General features: G+C 37.8%; 1 protein-coding gene across 6 annotated transcripts in view; it reads right to left on the bottom strand.

Moving 5' to 3' along the window:
- Nucleotides 1-24,035, bottom strand: part of ZBTB20 (zinc finger and BTB domain containing 20) — a 968,716-nt gene that overhangs the window by 566,271 nt on the left and 378,410 nt on the right. For all 6 annotated transcript variants that reach the window (XM_075542488.1, XM_075542504.1, XM_075542495.1 and 3 more), the window contains exon 4: nt 16,118-16,191. The gene's annotated coding sequence lies outside the window, so the exon portion shown is untranslated. The remainder of the gene's footprint in view (nt 1-16,117; nt 16,192-24,035) is intronic.

The raw sequence follows: 24,035 nt of genomic DNA, 5'->3' as shown, positions 1-24,035 counted from the left end.
GGAATACCAATTAAAATATTTCAACAAGTTGATAAAGCCCTGGAAACACTTACTAATTTATGACAAGAAATGTGGACAACAGGTACCTGGCCAACTGACTAGGAGAAGCCCAGATTTATAACTATTCCAAGAAAAGGTGGCACAACAGAATGTGAAAATTATAGAACAGTATCATTGGTATCACATGCAAGTAAACTTTTGCTAAAGATCATCCAAAAACAGTGCAGCAGTCCACTGACTGGAGTTGCCCCAAATTCCAACTGGATTCAGAATAAGACATAGAATTAGGGCTATCATTGCTGATGTCAGAGGACTCTTGGCTGAAAGCAGAGATTACCGGAAAGATGTTTACTTGTGTTTCATTGTCTTTGCAAAGGCATTGAACTGTGTGGTCCATAACAGAGAGTGGATAGCATTAAGCGAATGGGAATAGTATGAGAGCCTAAATTGTGAGATTCTGGCTTGTACAAGGCTATGGGGGACAGTGGTATACATTTGTGTGATCTACACAGGAAATACGCCTCCAGTGATGCCCCTCTACCCATCATAGAGGGGTGGGAAGAAATTGGATACCAAACAGAGTACATTGGAGAGACGAATAGGAGATCAAAATTATAAATCTGGCTTAAACCATTAAAATCTTGTCAGTTGACTCTCCCTCTGATGTACGTTGAGCCCGAATCTGCTTTTCAACATTTTCTCTGTGTGTGTGTGTGTGTGTGTGTGTGTGTGTGTGTGTGCGCGCGCGCGCACATGCTTCCACATTGGGGTTTATCTCAGATGTATTTTGTAATTGGGAGTAACCCTCCAGGTTGTGTTATATATTTTTCTGTTTTTCACTATATGAATCTCCTGATTGATGAAATTATTGAGACAGCAAGTAGAATAAGGGTTCCTGGAGGGCACAATGTGGAAGGGGGCTGTGAGCAGCTGATGTGTAGGAGTTCAGGAAGGAGAATGCTTTGACACTGATTGTGGTAGCAATTGTACAATACTGCTTGATGTGAATCGAACACTGGGACTATATGGTGTCTGTATCAACTCCCAATAAAATAGTTAAAAAAAAGAAAAAGAAAAAAGAATGGGAATTCCAGAATACTTCCTTGTGTTCCGGTGGACCCTGTGTAGGAATCATGAAGACGTTATTTGAACATAATAGGGGAATATTTTCATGTTTACAATCAGGAAATGAGTGCATCAGGGTTATTGTCTTTCACCAAATAATCTCTATGTTTGGCAAATAATCCAAGAAACTGTACAATATGGAAAAAGAGTGCGACTCTAGGATTAGAGAGAGGCTTATTAACAACCTGTGAAACGTAGATAGCACAGCCTTGCTTGCTGAAAGGGAGTACGACATGAAGCACCCACTGATGAAGATCGACGACTTCAGTCTTCAGTATGGATTGCCATAGAATGTAAAGAAAACCAAAATCTTCACAACTGAACCACAATCATGATATGTGGAGAAAAGATTGAAATAGTCAAGGATTTCATCTTGTGTGGCTCCACAACCAATGGTCATACAATAGGAGTCAAGCAATCAAATGATACATTGCATTGGGTGAAACTACTGTACAATACTTCTTTTAAAGTGTTGAAAAACAAGGATGCCATTTTGAGATCTAAGATGCACCCAATTCAAGCCATGGTATCTTCAATTGCCTTGTATGTGAAAGTTGGACATTGAATAAGGAAGATTGAAGAAGAATTGATGCATTTGAATTATGGTGCTCCTAAAGAATATTTACTCAATTGATGTATGTATGGTTTATGGTAAGAGTTGTATGAGCCCCAATCAAATGATTTATTAAAAAAAGAGTTGTATGAGCCCCTACTAAAATGATTTTTAAAAAAGAATATTCAAAGTACCATGCACTTCCAGAAGAACAAACAAATCTGTCTTGGAAGAAGTTCTGCCAAAATGCTCCTGAGAAGTGAGGTTGGTGAAACTTTGCCTCGTGTACGCTGGACATGTTCTCGGGAGAGAGCAAACCCTGGAAGAGGACACCATGCTTGGTAAAATAGAAGGGCAGCAAACAAGAGGAAGACCCTCTTGAGAGGTGGATTGACACAGTGGCTGCAACAACAAGCTCAAACATGTGACCGATTGTGAGGATGGTGCAGGACTGTTTCTGTTGTACATAGGGTCATATGAGATGGAGCCAACTCAGTGACCCCTAATACAACAAAATCGACACATCAAAGGTAAATCAGGATCAAGTTTTCAGTGGGATCCATCGTCAGAACCAAATATCTTTCCATGTCGCTTTCCTCCTTTTCCTCTCACATCTTTTCCTCTCTCTCTTTCACACACACACACACACACACACACACACAAAACTAATTTATTAAGGATTTAGTTTCTAACGCAGTCCCTAGTGCTCATTAGAACACAATGCCAGTAATCATAAACAAGTTTGAATTTAAATTTGCATTTTTATTTCAGCAGTAAGGAAGAATATTTGTGGATATATATATATAAGTATATGAATGAGAGCTTCAACAAGTGTGTAGAAAAATGGAATTAACAGATAATACCATTTTTTCCACGAACTTTTTGAAGCCCCCTTGTGGAATCTGACACACCTCTGCTTAAACTATAAGGCTTCATTGAAGCCAATCTTGAGAAGGAATGTATAAGCCAAATTCCAATGAATAAATATTTGAACAATTCTTTCTTAATGGGATAATGCATACAGTGATTGAATTTATCACTCACTTTTCAAAGGCGTTTTTTTTTTTAAGTATAATCTAGGTTCGTGGCAGCATTAGCTGTATTGATTATGGTCTTGGGCACAGACACACAATGAAGTCAAAACGATGCATGGACACAAAACTAATATCATGGGTGTGATCAATCATCCCAGCTCCTCATTTCTCAAAGGAGGAATTAACAGGGCTGGTGTGCGGATATTGAAATTACTGCTAGACAAGATTAAACAATTTAATTGTAAGGATCATTTTTCAAGGAACCAAAGCACCCTCTCAACACAAACTCTTTCTTCTAGCAAAATCTGTAAGAGCAAGCATTACAATTCTACTTTGCCAGATGAGGACTTGAGATATACAGGTCATGGATGACTTGCCCACGGGAGAAGAGCAGATTGAAGGTGGATGGATTAAATAAAAAGAACCCTTGGGGTCAAACACATCTGGATTGGGATCCTTGCTCAGGTTTTTACTAAAATGTGTAGGTCAATCTAACTGAGCCTCCGTTTTCTATACAGTAAGTTTTATAAATATCTGTTTTAGAGCACTGTTGTGAGAATAAAATATAAAGAGTTTTGTACAGAGAAGGCATCTGATAAGTGTAACAAGCTATATTTTTCCAAATTTTCCAAACATTTGGACGATTGGAGAACTAATTAGCACTCTGACCACATGAGCTAAATCAATAACAAAATTTAAAGATAAAAGCACAAACAGGAAATAGTAGGAAGTTGAATCAGTCACGTCTGGTATCAAATATAAACTAAGTTACTGGTTTTAAAGTCTTTGATAGACTATTTCATCATCCTAGGGCTCAGTGTTTTTTATTATAAAGTGGAAATAATTCTTACTTTGCTTAACATTTAGCAGAATGTGGTAGCAAGGATAAGAGACAATTTATGTAAAACATCTGATACCCTGAGTAAACAGATTGAGGATAATATATATTGTTTACATTTTCCTTAATTAAGGCTTATAGATTGACTCATTTCCAATACTTTATAGTCATTTTTTTCTACCCAAGACCTTGCAAGAGTAATACTAGAGATTTTGATCACAGATTAGGCAGTCTGGCCGTGGTGACCTGGCCCCTGAGGAGGGGGTAACAGTCCCATCCCAGCCATTAGCTATGTTACTGTTGACAAGGATAGAAATTTGAGACCAGAGTGTTTTGTTCATCTTCAAAATGAGACTGGAATAAATAATTTCTAAGGTTCTCTGTAGCTATAATATTTTATGATTCCAATGTCTTTTACCTGAGTTACAGCAGATAAATCACTGTATCTTTAGAGCGTAACCTTCTTCTCTGTGGTTTAATTTCCACATTCCCTCTGCTCGATTTCTTCTTTAATTGAAGGAGGAGGTAATTTCCATCACTCTGCAAACAAACTCACATCTCTATGCTGGCTTAGTGGTATTGTAGAATATTAATGCTTCATATTTCAAAACAGCTTGAATTGTTCTTTAAGACAGAAATTTGGTATTGTTGTGAGTAGTGATAATGAGGATAATGAGCATTCATTTGCAAGGCTTTCTATGCCTCTAGGCCTCTGGTCATTGCACATGATAAAAAAGGATAAAATTAAAAATAAAATTAAAGTTGAACAGTTAAAATATATTCTAGGATTAAGATACATGTTTGATAGGCATTCCTGCATTTCACATAAACATTTAAGCATCAATAAAAATATAAGCCATTAACCAACAACAAAATTTAAATACTTATTTACCAAAATTTTTTTTTAAAACTTGATCTATCTATCATGGATGGTTGTTAGAGCTCTACTGCAGTTATGCAGATGAGAAATATGTTCAGAACTATTAGACTAAGCTTTGCGAAATCTAAGGCCTCATCAAATTCAGAAGTAAATGTTTACTTAGGCTTAAATATAAATATATGAATATTATGAGCATGTTCATCCTTTTTAATTATTTTGATCTTACTGTGTCCCTGAGCTTTCACTGAATTTTATTTGTTAGTATTATTTTAGGGTACAAAAGAGACTCCAAATCTGAAACAGTTCATGAGAAAATGTATTAAGTCTTAAACAGGACAAAGATACATCATCTGTATGAGGGAGACCATTAGCAAGGGGTCATAAAGGTACACAAGGGTTTACTACTATAGAGAGTTATATATATATATATAGAGTTATATATATATATATAGTTATATATATATATATATATATATATATATAGAGAGAGAGAGAGAGAGAGAGAGAGAGAGAGAGAGAGAGAGAGCGCTCAAAAAAAAAAAAGGATACGGGAGGGCAAAGAAAGCTGCAAGATTGATGGCAGATCAATATATTCTAGGTACATGTGAGACTACAAAGTGGGAACAGAATCATGATTGGGACAGAAGAATTTACCAGATTGGTCCAGGGTCTTCCAAGCAAGGCAGTCTGTGCATGACTCATGTCTAGTGATCTCCACCAATCACACCTAGGCAAGCCTTTAAAGAAAACAGTCCCTCCTGAGGTTAGCTGGAGATGGGTGGAAGTAATTCACTTTCCATAGCACTCAGCCTGAGGGCAAGACTAGTCAAAAGGAATTCAATTGAAGCTTACTCCACTTGAGGAGTCTGAATTTGGGGCTTTGGCTGCCATGCATAGCCTTCTGTTGTGCTTGGTGCTCAGAATGTAAGCTCTAAAAGATTATGTCTGATGTATTTTCAGTGTATTAAGAATAAAATCGAAATTCCTCATGATGGTTACTTCTCTGCCCTTTGCCTCAGGCTATTCTAGCTTTTGGGATTCTTGTAGTTCCTTGAACACACATTTGTGCCTGCCTTTCCAAACAAACAAAACTCACTGCCATGTAGCTGACCCTATAGAACAGGGTCGCACTGCCCCTGTGAGTTTCCAGTGCTATAATTCTTGACATGAATTACCCTCAGAGTGGCTGGTGCTTTGAACTGCTGACCTTGTACTTTAGCAGCCCAATCATCATCACTAGAGTCATCAGGGCGTCTCACAACCTTGCATATGCTGCTTTTCTATGGAGCATTTTGCACCCAAGGTCCCATCCCCAACCCCGACTTTTCATCTGGCTGATTCTACATACTCCTCATGTCACAAATAGCACTTTTTGGGGTGGGGGGGGGGGTAGTGCAGGGGTGCAGAAAAATTCCTTTCTATGTACTCAATGGAAAGCATGATAGCTTTTCTTCATTAATTAATTTGCATTTATAGCTGTTTCATGGGCCACAGTTTTACAATTTCAAAAAATATGTCATTACCATTTACTTATTTAAAGCCTTATTCTCTTTTTCATTGTTGTTGTTGGGTGCCTTCAAGTCTGTTGCGCTCATGGTGACCACATGTACAACAGAACGAAACACTGCCCAGTCCAGCACCATCCTCCCCATCCTTGTTATATTCCAGCCCACTGTTGCAGCCACTGTGTCAATCCATCCCCTTGAGGGTCATCCTCAGTTTACACCGACCCTCTACTTTATCAAGCATGATGTACTTTTCTAAGCACCAGTCCTTCCTGAAAACCCGTGTAACGGATGTGAGAGGAAGTCTCACCACCTATAAATTCCATAAGTTATGTATTCTGAGTACCAGGTTTACTGAAGGTTATGGTCACAGTGTAAGAACTAAAACTACATAGAGTCAGCCTCCATTGATTTTCTTCTGACCATTAACCCCATTAGCCAACCATGTGAATAGCTTTGGCCTCAGGCTGAATCCATTAGAAAGTGGATTAATCCCACACCACTAGTCAGTACAGAAAGGGGCAGTCTGGCCCCTTAGGGATCTGCCCGGTATGCCCTTGACAGATTTGTGGCACTAGGGTTCACCTCCTGACTTGGTAGGAGGTCCCTGAACCAGTCTAAAAAGCTTTTCTATCTAGAGCAGTCTGTATAGCCCACTTATAGTCCCGTTCACTCCTGCTTCAGTAATTACGACTGCCATTGCGATGCACTGATCTGCTGCTGATCAGACTTCTGTGAGTGCTTCCCTTGTACTCCCATGACCTATTTAAGTGATGTTCCTGTAAATCTTTGTGCACCATTGTGTCCTCCTGATGATGGTCTCCCTCATCCAGATGAGTTGTCTTTATCTTTGGCCTGTTTAAGACTTAATAAATGTGTCGATGGTATATAAATTTTATTTTAACTTAGGGGTCTCTTTCCCTCCTAAGAGGAGTCCTGGAGGCATAGTAGTTATGCCTTTGCCGGCTAATGATAAGGTCAGCAATTTGAAACTACCAAATGCTCCCCACGATAGACACTAGGCTTTCTATTCCCATAAAGAGGTACGTATATTCTTGGAAACCCACAGGGACAGTTTTACCCTGTTGTACAGGGTATGTGGAGAAATGGACTTAATGGCGGCAAGGGTTTTGCTTGTTTGTCTCGTTTGTTTCGTTTTCCTCACCTAAAGGAGCTCTAGTGCAGTGGTTCTCAACCTGTGGGTCGTGCCACCGTTGGATGTCGAACAACTTTTCACAGGAGTCCCCCGATTCTTAACAGTAGCAACATTGCAGTTATGAAGTAGCAACAAAAATAACTTTATGGTTGGGGGTCCCAACAAGAGGAACTCTATTAAAGGGTGGTGACATTAGGAAGGTTGAGAACCACTGCTCTGGTGGCATAGTGGGTTAGCCGTTGAGCTGCTCAGTTGGAGCCTGTAAGCTCTCTTCTTAGGAGAAAGATGGGCATTCTGCTCCTGTGAAGATTTATCAACCCAAATGGGCAGGTCTGACTATAGGATCTATAGGATCTCTGTTAAGTTGGAGCTCTGTGAGTTGGAATTGACTCAATAACAGAGTTCTTGAGGCTGAGTTTCTCCCCTAAAATAGAGATGGCAAAATTGTTTTCAATCTATTATGCATTGTTGAATACAGTATAAATGATTGTATGAGTTTTATGGCATATTCTGTAGAGTTTCTTGTTATTATCAGTTGTCCTCAAGTCAGCCCTCAACTTACAGTGTAGTCACAGTAGAAGTGAAATGCTAATCAGCCGATAGTATCTCCATGATCTATTGTTGTGGGAGCCTTGGTGGTATACTGGTTAGGTGTTGGGCTGTGATCCACATGGTCGAAACCACCAGCAGCTCGGTGGGGGAAATACTGGGCTGTCTACTCCGGTAAACAGTTACAGTCTCAGAAATCCAGAGGGGGTCCTATGAGTCAGCCGTGACTCAACAGCAGTTGAGTTTGTTTTTTTTTTCTTTTTAAAGATCTACATAGTTATTTATTTATTCACCCATCTACCCATTTATTAATTTATAGTAGGGCTGTTTTGAGCCATAGGATTTTTCCATGGCTTAGTTTTGGAAATATACCATCAGACCATTCATTCAAGTTCACCTTATTTTGGAAGTTCAGCTGAAACCTAGCCAGCATAGTAGCAGCATCCAAGCCTTGGATGAGTGACGGCTGCACATGACCCCTACTGACTGGGAATCGGCAACAAAACACAGGCATCCTGCCTGGAAGACAAGTACTCTACCACAGAACCATGTATGCCGTCAGAGTTTAGAAATACCAATTAAATATAAATAATATGTCTTTTAATGAAACAAGCAAATTAAAATTTTTCTAAAATATAAAAGGAAATTATCACTTTCAAAAAAATTATAACCAAAAAAAGGAGACCCAGACAAATCTAAGCTCACCACCATTCGCTTAGTTTCAACTCACAGCGACCTACTGGAACAGAGTGGAACTGCCCCTGAGGGTTTCCTACACTGCAAATCTGTGTGGAGGAGACAGCCTCATTTTTCCTGCACAAAGAAGCTAGTGGTTTCAAACCACTAATATTAGCAGATATTTATTGGCAAAGCTCATCATTGTTTTTGTTTAATAGGTAAAGTACTGAGCTTGGTTTTAATTTATGCCATCATAACTCCTCCTTAAAAGTGTTGATGAATGCTGTATTAATTTCCTGTTGTTGCTATAAGAAATGATCAAAACTTGTTGGTGTTGAATAGCAGAAATACATTTTTTCATAGTTTGGGAGGTTGTCAAAATTCACTGCTCCTGAGTTACATCTGACTCACAGTGACCCTACGGACAGACTTGAATGGCCCTGCGGGGTTGGGGCAATAGATAGTCACGAGCAGACGGCCTCATCCTTCTCCCTCTGTGAGTCGGGTGGGTCTGACCTGTTGGCGTGTGGTGAGCAGCCCTACATGTAACCCACTATGCCACCATGCCTCCTTTTTGGGAGGTGAGGAGTCTGAAATTCAGTTGTCAGCAGAACCATGATTCCTCTGATTCTGTAGGAAAGACTCTTCCTTGCATCTCTCAACTTCAAGTGAGATCTCTCAACCAAATCTTGGTTTATGGCAGTATAACTCCTATCGCTTGCCTTCCTCTGTTTTCACCTGGCTTTCTTTGCTATGTGCCTTTGTGTCTAAATCTCTCTCCTTTGTCTAATAATGACACCAGCTGTTAGGATCTATTCAGAATCCAAATGATTCCCACTGAGTTCCTTAGTTAATCATATTTTCAAAGATCTTACTTCCAAATGAGGTCACACTGTGCAGTTACAGGTGGGCATGAATTTAAGGGAACAACATTTAATGTATTACAAGTTCTCTGTGAGTATAGTAGACAAAGGAAAGTGGATTGTTTTTTAATACATCAATGAATATGGATTTCCAATAATTAATAGCATTTAAAATGGACTTGAAAGGGTGAGTTCACTTTACCTATATAAAAATTGAAGGATGGGCATTCCCAAAAGTGAAAACATATTAATGAAGATGGGTAAGGGTCTATGAGTGCAGGGAACATCAAACCAAACGAGTAAAGATTAAATCAGAAATGGGATCATTATTAGATTTTAGAATGCCAGGGATATTTAGTTACAATGTTTTGCAGTTATTGTGGATGGAATTGGGTCTTCAATAGATATGTATTGAAGTTTAAGCCACTGCCCCCTTGGATGCGATCCTGATGAGAATATGGTCTTTCTTTAGTTATGCTAATAAGGTTATGCCAGAATAGTATGGATCCTAAACTTAATGACTTCTGAATTCTATAAAGAGCACAGAGACAGACAAATGCCTACTGGGAAGACAGTTACCACAGGGGTATCACCTACAAGCAAAGAAATATCAAAGATTGTCCAAGTCATCAGAAATCAAGAGAGAGGTCCACAGATAAAACAAACAAAAACTGAAATTCCATGATCCTGATTTGGTCTTGTAGCTTTTGGCATTATGGAAAAATAGAGTTTCTTTCTTTAAAGCCACACGCTATGGGAGTGTGTTACGGCAGCACTAGGCAACAAAGACAGTAGCCAATATTGGATTCTTGAATAAGTCTGTTGGAACTAAGTAGTGCATTTCTGTAGGGCTCATGCTTCAGGAAGGTTAGGAGAATAGCAATTCTTAGGATGAACTGTTCATCTCGCACTCTTTCCTCTCTCTCAGTTGGGAGTTATTCCACTGCAGGCAACAAGGGATGATAGCAACGGTAAGACAGAGGCATCAAAGAAAAGACAATTAAAATTTGGACACTAACTGGACATTTGAGAGAGAGAGAAGTTTTGGGGAAAAAAGATTTTGTTCCAAAATAATCTGAAATATAAGGGTAAAGAAAATAAAAATTGTAAATAAGAAGATGGTTTTAAGTTTGACAATTAATTTGGTTTTGATATACTGACTCGGTGAAGCTAGTATGATATCCAGTTAAACATTTAAATAAAGAAATTGAAAATCCATGAGTTGAGTTTTGGAGCAATAAAAGGATGAGAAATGCAGGATGAGTCAAGAAGTATTGCTATTATGGGCCCAATTCCTTCCTACATGGATTTTTTACAACAAAAATGCATAAATATATCTGTTTGACCAGTGGATGGCTGCAGACAAGTTCTATCAGTAATACACTTGTTTTAGTGCATTAGTTTGCCTTAAGAATAACAGTAAAAAAATGTAATCCAAACAGTGGCTTCTGAATAATTGTTTTTGCGGAGCCAATTAAATTCAAGGAAGAGAGAAGGTTGTAACAATTGTTATATGTTTCCAAAGAACTAATCTTAATAACATTTCTCAAATGGGTATAAGATGATCATAGAACTTATTATGAAGAAATTTTTTAAAAACCGAACATTTTATTGGTGAGAAAAAGGCGAGGAAAATTGTACCCAAGAACTTCTTTTCTATTGTGATCATGCAGCGAGCTGTTCATTCTTTGACTGTCTCACAAGGATTTCTTTGGAAAATTGAGCCCCAGCTGCTGGCAGAGCCCTCACTTTCTGACTTTCTTTTCCCCCAAAAAACTTGAAGAACACTTCAAAGAAAGATGATTTGAGTTTTTTTTAAGGATGCTCAAACTGCTGGTTTTATGTGCTACAAATAGAAGTGGATAGAATTCTTTGGGAGAAGGGTGAGAAAATAGAAACCCCGCCTTTAGGAGTGTATAACCCTGGACAGAGGCTATGTAAAAAACAACAACAATAGTTTCACATTTTGATCATTTTATTTCATAGAAGTTTCTATGGCTCTGAAGTAGTACCCTCTGATTTATGCTTGTATACATTATGCTTGTATAATTGAGTTATCAAGTGTAAAAATAATTAAACTCATGCCTATCATAGAAGCAGTATAGGATCATGGAAAGACCCACCTATCTACCACTCTGCACTTGAATCTGACTCTGACAGACATGTTCAAATCCTACCTTTATCATTTACTTGTTGTATGGCCTTGGGTAAACGATTTAATCATATGGAAACTTTTATCATATATAAAATTGAGAAAATATTATCATTAGAATTACATGAGTAGGTATTTAGCCAACTGATCTTTATAGTAATTTCATAATTTGGGCATGCTTGCCAGTGAAAAATATATTATTTTGCAATACAGCATCATAAAATATGTGATGTACTATTTCTTTTAAATTTATTTTCCACTTGATTCAATTTCATGGAAAACATACTGACTGTAATCCTTTAAATTGATTTTATGACCTATGCGCGGGTGTCAAAATTGCACTTTGGAAAACACCAATCTTCCATACATTCTTTTCTGTCTCCTCTTAAGAATCATCCTACACTCAAATCATACAGTTACCACTGGCTGTTTCCCCACCTTCCCTTTTACCACTCTCTGGAGAGCAAAGTGATATTTAACTGGCTGCTAACATAAAGACTGACAGCTTGAACCCAGTGCCATCACAGAAGAAAAGTCCATCTGCTTCCATATAGATTTCAGCGGCGAAAATCCTACGGAACAGTTCTGCACTGTCACATAGGGCCACTATGGGTCAAAATTGAGTCAATGGCAATGGAATGTCTTGTTTGCTTCTTGAACTTCTTGTTAATACATCATTACTTGATGGCTCACAAGAAATGATAATTATTTACATTTTTTACAGTTATTTACTTTCTCCCATATACCCACATGGAAGCAGCAGTCAAGATCAAATGATGCATTATATTGGGTAAATCTGCTGCATGAGATCTCTTTTAAGTGCTGAAAATCGAAGAGATTACTTTGAGGATTAAGGTGTCTGACCCACGCCATGGTGTTTTCAGCTGCCTCATATGCATGTGAAAATTGGACGCTGAAAAAAGAAGACTGGGGAAGAATCGATACATTTGAATTATGATGTTGGCAAGGAAAAATGAAGGCATGATGGACTGCCGAAAGAATAAACAAATTGATCTTGGCAGAAGTACAGTCAGAATGCTCCTCGGAGGATGGTGGGACTTCATCTCACACACTTTGGAAATGTTACCAGGAGAGACCAGTCCCTGGAGAAGGATATTAAGCTTGGTAAAGTAGAGGGGGAGCCAAAAAGAGGAAGGTCCTTAACAAGATCAATCGACACAGTGGATTGACCTAAAGGGCTCAGACACAAGAATGAGGGCAGCACGTGGCTGGGCAGTATTTCATACTGTGTATCTAGCTAGAGTCACTAAGAGTTGGAACTGATTCAATGGCACCTAATCATAGGTACCCAAATGGCACTTTATCTGTAAGAAAGATATATGCACTTCCCGAACAAATTATGAACTCCTTGATGGCAGGAAAGAGACTTTATTTATTTAGATATTCCCACAAAGGTTTTTTTCCCCTCCCATTGGATACATAGAATTGACAGTACTTTGTTGTTTTAGAGAAAAGAGAGCTGAGATTGAAGACAATTTTTAAAGAGCACTTACATCTAGTCTTCTCTTCTGGCATACCCTCATGCCTCAGCTCCCCTTTCTTTATGTGCTGTTTTTATAGAATTTTTAAAGGGTAGAATTATGATGCCCTTCTCTCTTGGGCACAGAGACTTATGAAACTAACTTTTTGTGTGGAGTAACCTAAGCTTCATCATGTCAGTGGTGGGAGGGAAGATCTCTGGAAATAAAATAAAATTTAAGGGGGGTTAAAAAAAGAGATGCATTCAGAACTTTACCCCTGGGTAAAATAACAAAAAAATCGCCTACATTCGCCTCTTTGGATTGCTAAATGGCATAACCCAATAAAGGCAATCTAAAATAAATTATTAGGGCAAGTAATTCATTTTAAATTATTAAAGTTTATTTCATCTTTTCTCCGGCCTTAAAAACTTTTCTCTGATGGAAATGACCCCTGAAACAGTTACATTCTGATACCACGCATCACGCATGCTCTTGAAAAGTCTGAATTCCATGCCACAATGGTTCTATTAGGAAACCAGGTTTCATCATGCTATAAGCCCAATTAAACTAGTGAAGTCTCTAATGGTCTTCTGCCTGCTTTCCAAATCATCATAAAGAACATTAAGTCAACCAAATAAATTTGCTTCTATGTGATGTGTAGGACAATCAAAGGCATGATATAAAAATGTATGGGGAAAATTTTTTGAACCAATTTGTTTAGGCAACATTTCCCCCCCAGAATATTACTTTATATACTATTTTTTCCTACTCCTTTGTGGAGAAAACGGCAATTCATCAGGTCATAATAATGAATCTTAAGTACTTGTTTCTAAAAAAGTAGGGCCTAGAGAAAAAAATCAAAGATCCAGTTTCTAAATAGTGATCTACTTTCAATCCTAGATATCTAAGTATGATGTGCAGTGATGGTCAGTTTGGTCATGTAACCTATTTTTCCTACTCTGAGCCTCAGTTTACTTTAAAATGAGATCACTGACTTTTTAGTTTATTTATTTATTTTATGTCCATTTTAGCTACAAAGTTGGATGATATTCTGCTCTTATTTCTTTTTATTTTTTAATCTTAAAAATGGTAAATGTGTTGCTAAAATTGTTTGATATACTTAAATGTTATTCAACATAACACTGCAATTTACTTGGCCTAAATTTTATCATTCTACTTTTGCCTCAGAGGCCAAGCTTTATGAGAGCCTTAATTTGCATCACCAGAAGCTGATTTAATAAAAATGATGGAACCCCTTTTGGAAAAGAAATTAAAGTTGGGGGTGTGAGGGGATGTAGGAGAAATTATAGAAAACCCTGGGTGAAAATAAATAAATAAATAAATAAATAAATAACACCTTCCAGGAGTTAACAGAGGTCAAAGTGTCCTGAATTCTCTGGGACACCGGTCCTGGCTTTTCATGTACTGAAAGCAGAAGCTTCCATTGACAACTTCCCAAGTCCTAGGTCTCTCTTCTCGTTTCCTGAGGCACACCGACTGAGGCAGCACAGACTGTTGTGGTGTTAGGTAGATTGACTTTGGGGATAGCCAGTTGATGGGACACAAGACAAACACCTTAAATGGAAAACTACTGAACATATTTTGAAAAACCAGAAGATTAACATTTCTCTTTTACTGGTCACGAGAAAGAAGTATAAAGTCTGTGAGGAGAAAGGCCGGGAAGTTGACACATAGCATAATGAAATATGATCAAATTCCTTTATAATCCTCTTCCTGACTGTCAAAAACTTTCATTCAACCCTTCTTCATAGTAAACATTCTGTCTTACAGAATGAATTCTAAGGTTCTGACTTTTATGAATTTTATAATTGTACTGAGAACAACAGCAATTTATTGATGGCCTTTCATTGTGGCAAACATTAGTGGTTACCAAGATGATTAATAATTAAATCCTGTTCTCTCTGATCTTATTGTTGGTAGACCAAAATTATTGTGATTTTTCAGAAAAACAACAAAAACTATTGTTAATGCACTCCGATCCTACAGACAACTTGCTCAGTGGGCAACATATATATGCTGCTAAAGATCCTGACAATGAAGTGTTCTTGCTCTGCCCATGCTCTAGTGCTTAAACACACTGACCGAGTAGAAATCAACACAATAGAATGTAGACCCTTTCAGAACTGTCTACAGTAGACACAAAGACCTGTAGCAAATAACAAGAGAGGGCAATGGACTGGACAAAGACGGAGAGACCATCTGAATCACCAGTAAGTAGTGCATTCTGTTGGGCAGAGACTGAGGTCGTTAAAAACCAGGAAACACTCCGGCTACACCCAGTGTTTCAAAAATGACTCAAGGAAATAAAATGTTCAGGAATATTTATATTTTAGCATTTTAAGACTCTAGCTAAAGACCTTGCAACACATTAAACTACAAAACCAAGGAAGACATCATAAGCTTCTGGATTCATTACCAAAATGTACACTTTAATCTAAAATTAAAAACACATCAAAAAAACAAAAAAAGCAGATTGACTTCCCGTGCATTATTTCACAACCTTTGCATGCAGCAGTAAAAAGCGTTTCTTTTTACCCTCACCCACTAGAAGCTTCTGCTTCCTTACCCTGGGCATCTGAATCTTTTATACGCTTGGGCTCTATTCACTGCCTGTTATTCAAACTTTGAAATCCCAAATGTTAATTGTTCTTCCAAGTACATTGACAAAACAGCAGCTAAAAAAGGGTAGAGCAGACTGTGGTAGACTCTGACATGCATTTATGGAACAATGGGACTCTGAGAGACAGCCTTGTAGCTCACGGAAAGCCATAAGATGAGCTATTTTGACTGCTTGTAGCAGAATGGGGAACACAGGCACACAAGGGAATTATGCATTCTACTTAGTTCTGCCCAAAGTCCTCAAGGCAACGGAATTCGTGATGTCATCATGAACTTTCCATTTCCACTGCCACGGTGACTAAAAATTACGAATGACATCACCAAGGAAAGTGGAATCTTCCATTACCTTTCATGAGACATATACAACACGCAAGAATACTGCCTACCACGTGCAGGCCATTGGGCTGGTGCACAGTGGGCGACACCCTCCCTAATGTAATCCAAACAAACCGGAAGAAAGGATTCATAATTTAGGTTGGATAAAAAGAGATAGTGGCTATCAAATCCAACTTAATGTTTGTGGTGGCTATTTTTAAGAAGAAAATCACATAAGTTTGCATATCCCTTCAAGGACATTCGGATATTCACTAATTCTCAATGTTTCACTTCCCTTGGGGGTTGGTTACAGGGACACAGGGAAAGGCATGGGAAGCTTCCACTTACAGGAATGCAGTGCAGCTCAATCTTTTGTTTTTCAGGTGCAGTGATTTCAGTCTCTAAATGTAACTTCAGGCAGTCTGAAAAGAAACAGGTTAAAATCTCTTTCAGTTATAATTGGTATTTCAGATTTAATTAAAAATTAAACTTTCATAATGTTTCACCATCCAAAGCAATGCATTATCAGTCAAGCGTAGCTTTTTTTTTTGTAAAGGAAAAAAGAAACTCTTCCCAGAGTAGTTTTCTTAATGAAAAGAAAGGGATCTAAAGAGGGGAAAAAGCAATTCTGAAAAACAAAATATGGCTCCACGTTCAGACTTTCATAACGATATAACTGAAAACCCAGGGCCTCTGGATTTCAACTATATTCTGATTTTTAAAACATTCTTAAGCACATTTTCATAGCCCAAACATCATCTTGTTATTTTTAGAGACGAAAGAACATAAGAACCTCCGTGCATCAGACTAGACACGTTAAAGAACACGATGACTGCAGATAGAATGGGGGTGGGTGGGGGCACGGACTCTTAGATGTCCCACTGTCAAACGGCTGACTGGATCGTGGGCAGATGGTGAAGCAGGGGTAAAAGAATGCATTTAGTAAAACCAAATGCCCATTGCAATGTATCGTGGGCCCCGTTTCGTCTGATATTATAAATCTTGTCACAACCAGTCAAGATTTGAAGCAGAACTGGGAGGCTATAGGGGTTTGGATCAGACCTCCTGGCTATTAAAATTATAACCACTCATCCTTATTTCCTAATATATATTTTCAATCTTTGGATGAGGAGTCTGAATATTAACATCTCTAAATATGCCATAAACTTCTGGACTTAAAACATATTATTCCTTTTTCATACACAATTCTGTTCTTTCTTCATACATACAATATCATCTATAAATAAAAAGTTTTTACAAACTCATGTAGATCAGGTCATCACTATTTTTAGCTTCACATGACAAGATTTTGAAAATATAGTTCTTCTAAATGTAAAATAAAGATAACATGATTATCTTTCTTTTACTTTAGAGCATAGCAATATATTTTTCATATATTTGTAGTACTAAATGTGGTGTGTTTATGTTTAGCTTCAGATTAGTGCAAAGTAATATTTTAATATTTCCACATAATATTTCCAGCATGATCATAAATCACCCCTGAAATTACAGCTATTATTAGAAAACGCATCTAGTTCTCACTTGTGAATTCTATTTCACTTTTCCCTGGAAATCTATAGAGCAATGTTTTGGGTATCGTGTTAATTTGATGCACAGGGAGTTTAAATGTAAACTTAACTCTGATTCACACTAAATTCATCCATGAATGGGATTAGATTTCTAAAACTCACCGACATTGACTAACTAAACTTTCCTGCTGCTTGAATCAGATTAAAAATGTAGCAGTGTGAAGACAGACCTTATTGACGTGTCACCAGGGACAACTGGATGCGAGGAGGGGAGTGCTCCTATTTCCTTATAAGGCAACACAACATTCATAAAAGAAACTGACAAAAATAACTCATGCTTGGAAATTATAAGGAACAACAAAAATCCCCCATAAATGATTCAAATATCTAAAACCTGCCCTTCTCCAGATAAATCTGCACCACCAGCTGGTACTGTCCTTCTATGCACCAATTAAGGACGGTTACTGAATCCGATCTGATCCACTGTCTAGTTCAGAAAAGAAAAGGTGATAAAAACTAGGCTGCAAATTTGCATATAAACGATTTAACTGACAACTAGCAGTTCGAATGAATCCGCCAGGTTTCCCTTTCCACAGTTCACCAGATGCTGAGTGAATAGACGATCAGGTCAAACCAAGTCAACTCAGTGAGTCAGCCGACTCTGCTGTAAACTTCCCACCCCGGGCCCGCATGCCACTCTTCTTCATCTTGGCCTGTTTCTTTTCCACTTTCACTTTCTTCCTGATTTCTTCTTCCCTCTCTTTAATTCCCTTGGTGAGAGTAATGAAGCTCAAAAATAACATCTTGTCATCCTGTTGAGGGAAACTTGGTCACAACCACCCTTCCAGATGACAAACTCATTCTTAAATGTCTGTTTCCCAATCCAAAGAAAACAGAGCAATTGAGAAAATAGAGACACAACCTCACTTACCACTACCAGCTCCACCACTTTTCATTACCAGGATGTATTCATCACAAAGAGGACTGGAGTTTATTTACATTATTCCTAACCTCAAATAGGGCCACAAAGAGGGCTAATAACAGGACCATTTTGTGGCACGCAGGCAAACGGCTGGGCAAAACAGATGGGTCTTACTTTGCGCCAGCTCTTGAAAAATACAGTCGCCAACTCACTGTTGGCGACCACATATCTTGGCCCAAAGATGGACCTGGAAATGGGACCAGTGTCTTTGATATGAATACTGTTCTCCTCCCTATCTGCCTCATGAGAAAATCAGTAACTGTCAGTACGTAGTAGGGTTCAGATTGCTTGGAAAACCAGCCATTGTGGGAGTGAAATGTTCTGAGGGCACCTTGGGTGAGAGAATGGAGCAGAAACTTAAGACCAGGTTCTTATTAGGGGCACTATCATCTGCTTACTCAACTCCTGTCTTTGTTGTGGATTTAAATTCAGCACCGCTCCTCTAATCTCCTGTGAAGCTAGTTTGAGTTCCAGATTCTGGGTCTTTAGTGAGAATAACTTGCTTTGGATATGTTAGTTCTTTAAATATATTTTAAAACATTTAACACTCACTTCACCCCAGATCAATCTCAGTCATTTTAAAAATTGGCCAGTGGTGTTAGACTTCTTTAATCAGGACAAAATTATGTAAACTTTATAGATTATAAGCAACACCCAGTGATGCACTGGGAAACAGCTCTGTAATCAATGCAAATTGCAAAAATGGTTCTCTTGGCAGGGTCCTTTTAGCAAAAGAGTTGCACATTGTGCCCTAGTTAAAAATCTGAATGGCTTTACAGAAAGTAACAAATGGATTACATTTCAGAAGCCGATTCTGCACGTTACTAGGCGGCAGCAAAACCTCAGGGAATAAAAAGATGCAGACATCGACAGCGACAGCGGCCTGCAGTTGTTGGGAGGACTATCTACTTTTGTGTGGTCTAAGAACACAGGAAGGTGCTACGGTGATGCAGTGGCTAAGTACTTGGCTATTAAACAAAAGGTTGGCAGCTTATTGCCAGGAGTTACTCTGTGGGAGAAAGAAGAGGCAGTCTGCTTTCACAAAGAGTACAATCGAGAGTTATTTTCGTCTGCCCTATAGGGTTATCAGAGTCAGAACCAACTGATTTAAGAACAAAGGGCTACTTCTGACCACATTCATATTTTTAAAGATCTTCAGGTCTTAAACATCACCATGTCACAAAACTTCAAGGAAGGAACAATCAAGCAGCCCAGTTTAGGAGCCCTATGCTAATCTACACCTCTCATTGTGGTCTTTAAACTATTCTATATGCTATCATTATGATTGATTCTGATAGGAACAATTATTTCTGTAGATATATGGTTTTCATTTATCTTAACCTAAAAGTTTATTTAAATTTATGAATAATTACCTAATAATTTTTCCAAAATGACTTGGGCATTTTATGTTCTAATACCATATGAGGTTCTCACTTCTCTACACCTTTACCACTACTTGTTTATGCATCTTGTTTATTACAGCCACTCTAGTGTGTGCAGGACAACTGAAGAGATTGAAAAAGTCCATAGGGAATATCAGATGTGCCTCAGTTGACAAAGCGACATCACTTCTTTTTGCACAACACTTAATTAAAGAGGGCCTTGGCAGCAGATTTACCCACTATGATACCCTTACCCTCATACCCTCACTTACTGACACGGCTACTCTCCTTCTTTTTCCCCTTCCTTTGCCTCCCAACCGAACCTCTAGGACAAAGTTGAGGAGTAGCAAGGACAGCTGACACGTTGCCCGATTTCCAAAACCAGATGGAAAGCTGTCAGTCTCTGCTTGGTAAATAAGATATTAGCTGTAATTTTGTCATAGGTGAACTTTACAAGGTTACAAAAATTCTTTATTATTCTGATTTGTTGAAAGTTTCTGTCATTAACGGGTGCTGAATTTTCTCAAATATATTTGTTTTTGTGTATCTCCTGAGTTGGTTATGTTGTGTTATTCTATTAACATGGCATATTACATTAATGAATTATTTGATGCTAAATCAACTTTGCGTTCTAACAATAAATCTCATTTGGTAATTGTGGATAATACTCATATATTGTTGTATTTGGCTTGTAAATATTTTGCTGAATATTTTTATGTCAATATTCATAAGAGATACATACAGTTTTCTTTGATATTTTTTAACACTGTATTATATTTATCATCTGGTGTTGGTTTCAAGAAAGTATTTGCCTTATATAAGGAATTGAAAATGTCCCTTACTCCTCTAATTTCTGGAAATATTTGTGAAAGATTGGAATACTGGATAGACTGCACATGGGCTGTTTGTTGTGGGTATACTTTTGTTTATATATATTGTCTTTTTTATTGTATTAGATCCATTTAAATTAAAAAATGTTTCAGTTTTACCAATTTTTGTATTCCTGTTAATTTACTTCATCTAAATTGTCTAATTTCTAAGTATATACTTCTTTACAATATTACCTTGAAATTCATTTAACTTCTGTGGGACTAGAAGTAATATAATTTTCTTCCTAATTTTTGAAAACTGTTATTGTCTCCTTTTTCTTGATCAGGCTAGTTAAAGGTCAATCAACTTTATGGACCTTAAAAAAAACCCCACCAACTTTTGGTTTCATCAATTTTCTGTATTAATTTGCTTTTTTCTATTTCATTGATTCTGTCATAATTTTTATTTTATTTATTCTGATTGCATTGGGTTTAATTACATATTTACACTGTATCTATTTTTACTTGCATAATTATCAGTTTTCCTTATTTCTCTCTGAGGTCTTGATTTGGTGTCTATTTTCATGTCACCGTCTGAAGGATTTCTCTAATTATGTCTTTTAAGGCAAATCAACTAGCAGCAAATTGGCCTGTCCTTGTTTATCTGGGAATGTCTTTCTTTTATCTTCATTTTTGAAGGATAATGTTGGTTGAAATCTAAAACAAAAACCCAAACCCATTGCCACTGAGTTGATCCCAGCTTATAGCAACCCTACATGAGGTTTCTGAGACTATAGACCTTTATGGGAACAGAACGCCTCCTCCTTCCCCTTTGAAGCAAATGCTGTGTCTAGAATTCTTAATCAACAGTTTCATCTTATTGTTTTTCTTCCTCACGTTGAGTACGTTAACCCACTGGTTTCTGGATTTGTTTAGAAGTAGTTTTTGCTGTATTTGCTGTCATTTTCTTTTTGCTTTCTAGATTTTTTTATTTTTCCTGGGTTTACCAATGTTTGATTATGATGGGGTGTGTGGGAATATGCAGATCCCTTGGTTTTCTTCCCTAGAGTGTATTGAGCTTTATCTTCAGTTTACTGATTCTTCTGATATCTTGAATTTGCTATTTATGCTCCCTAGGGAACTTTAAATTTCAGCTGTTATACAATTCAACCACAGTCTTTTCACTTTGTTTAAAATATTCTATCTTTATAGCGATACTTTCCAGTTCATGAGTAATTGTTTTCAGATAACTCTACCTTCTAAATTTCCTCTCTTGGGACTTGTTACTGCTATATTAGTATTTGCTTATTTAGTGACTTTCTGGGACAATTTGATAGTCTACCCACCCTCCTCCATGCTTTGCAGCTCCTTATATCTTCTCAGTATTTGTTTGTTTTATTTCTCATTTCCATTTTAAGATTGGCTTCCTAAGTTGTAACCTTGTCTCAGCATAGTTTGATCCCAGGATCAATCCTTTTGTGTCAATAAATTCACATGTTTTGATGAGGAGCATGTGTAGGGGCTGAAAAAATGCATTCAAAGAGAGATCTCCTGGAATCCCTCTGATATTTCCTTGGGTATGGTATCCAGCCTTGCAGATCATCAGTGCTTTGTGGTAGTTTATCCAGACCTATTATAGCAAATACAAAACTCACTGCATTCTAGTCAAGTTGTAACCCTATAAGACAATGGTTCTCAACCTGTGGGTCATGACCCCTCAGGGGGTCAACCGACAGTTTCACAGTGGTAGCCTCAGATCATTGGAAAACACATTTCTGATGGTCTTAAGAGTTGAGAAATCAAATCACTCCTCTAGCTGTCTCCAGGTGGGTACGCCCACATGCACATAAGCCAACAGTAAGAGTACCCGGCGTGATATCATCGCGCCAACCCCATCACATACACCCCGTACAAATACAGGTGTGTGTGACAGGGTTGGCGCCATAATGTACTTATGTGGAACAGTCGCACATGTGTAGAGAGCAGCTACTGTGTGGAAATCAGTTGCTGTGTTGAAAGCAGCAACTCTGTTAAAAACATCTACTGTGTAGAAAGCAGCAGTACTGGAGGTAAAACAATACTTCATGAATTATAATTATTGGGTAAGCACAAAATCATCAAATATATATATCTGTACCATGGGACCTTAATCTGGATGGTGATGGTCTTTTTAAATTCAGCTCTGATTGATGTGAATACTGCCCCTTGTGATAGTAAAGGTATGTAAAAAGAACCAACACAGAGAACGGTAAATCATAGGAAACTTTAATGAACTGTATTGACTAAACTATGTCATGTAACATCTTTTGTATTATTAAAGCTCTTTTTATATATTATTTTCATTAGCAAACCATCCATGACAATGGATCATGTAGAGAACAGCATTAAGAAAAGAAAACACAGTGAGGAATTTTTACAGTATGGGTTTACCTCAATAATTATAGCAGGAATTGAGAAACCACAATGTGTTATTTTTTGTGAAGATTTATCAGCTGAATTTAGGAAGCCAAATGAACTAAAACAACATTTTGGTAGCAAGCATCCAAGCTTTGCCGGCAAAGATACCAACTATTTTAGAAGCAAAGCTGATGAACTTAAGAAAGCCAGACTTGATACTGATGGCAAGTACCACAAACAAAACGTAGCAGCTGTTGAAGCTTCATAGTTGGTGGGCGCTCAGAATCACCAGAGCTATGAAACCTCACTCCATTGCTGAGGATTTACTGTTGCCAGTGGCCAAAGACATTGTTCAAGTTATGATCAGAGACAAATTTGTTATGAAATTGAGTGCAATTTCCCTATCTAACGACACGGTCCACAGAAAAATAGATGACATGTCTGCTGATATTCTTGATCAAGTAATCCAGGAAATTAAATCTGCTCCACTTTCAGTATTTAGCATCCAGCTTGGTGAATCTGCAGACGTTGCAAAGTATTCACAGTTATTGGTTTACGTGAGGTATATTTACAATGGTGACTTTAAAGATGAGTTTCTTTTTTGCAAACCTCTTGAAACAACAACTACTGCACATGAAGTATTTGACACAGCTGAATTTTATATCGGAAAGATCATAAGATATCTTGGGAAAAGGTTTGTGGTGTTTGCACTGATGGTGCCCCAGCTATGCTAGGATGTCGATCTGGATTTCAATGTTTGGTATTGAACGAGTCACCAAAAGTCATCATCAGGACTCACTGTAGGCTACATTGGCAAACATTAGCAATGAAGATGCTGACACAAAAGTTACAATAGATAATGAAAAGCGTCATAAGTTCTGTCAATTTTGTAAAGGTGAGCACTTTAAACAGTCAACTGTTTTCCAAACTGTGCAATGAGTTTGATGCGCTGAATAATGCTCTGCTATTTCACACTGAGGTGAGATGGTTGTTGAGAGGAAAAGTTTTAAAAAGTGTTTTTGAGCTTCATGATGAACTCAAAACGTTTTTAATCAGAAAGCAAGACCACAGTTCGAAGCACTTTTCAGTGATAAAAGTGAACTGCTTACTTGGTTGCCATCTTTGCCATCTTTAATGAGTTAAATTTATCACTGCAAGGACCAAATG

This window comes from Tenrec ecaudatus, chromosome 2 (genome assembly GCF_050624435.1).
Source record: "Tenrec ecaudatus isolate mTenEca1 chromosome 2, mTenEca1.hap1, whole genome shotgun sequence".
Lineage (NCBI taxonomy): Eukaryota > Metazoa > Chordata > Mammalia > Afrosoricida > Tenrecidae > Tenrec > Tenrec ecaudatus.
The sequence above is the reverse complement of the archived record's forward strand: the minus strand, read 5'-3'. Positions and strand labels throughout refer to the sequence as shown.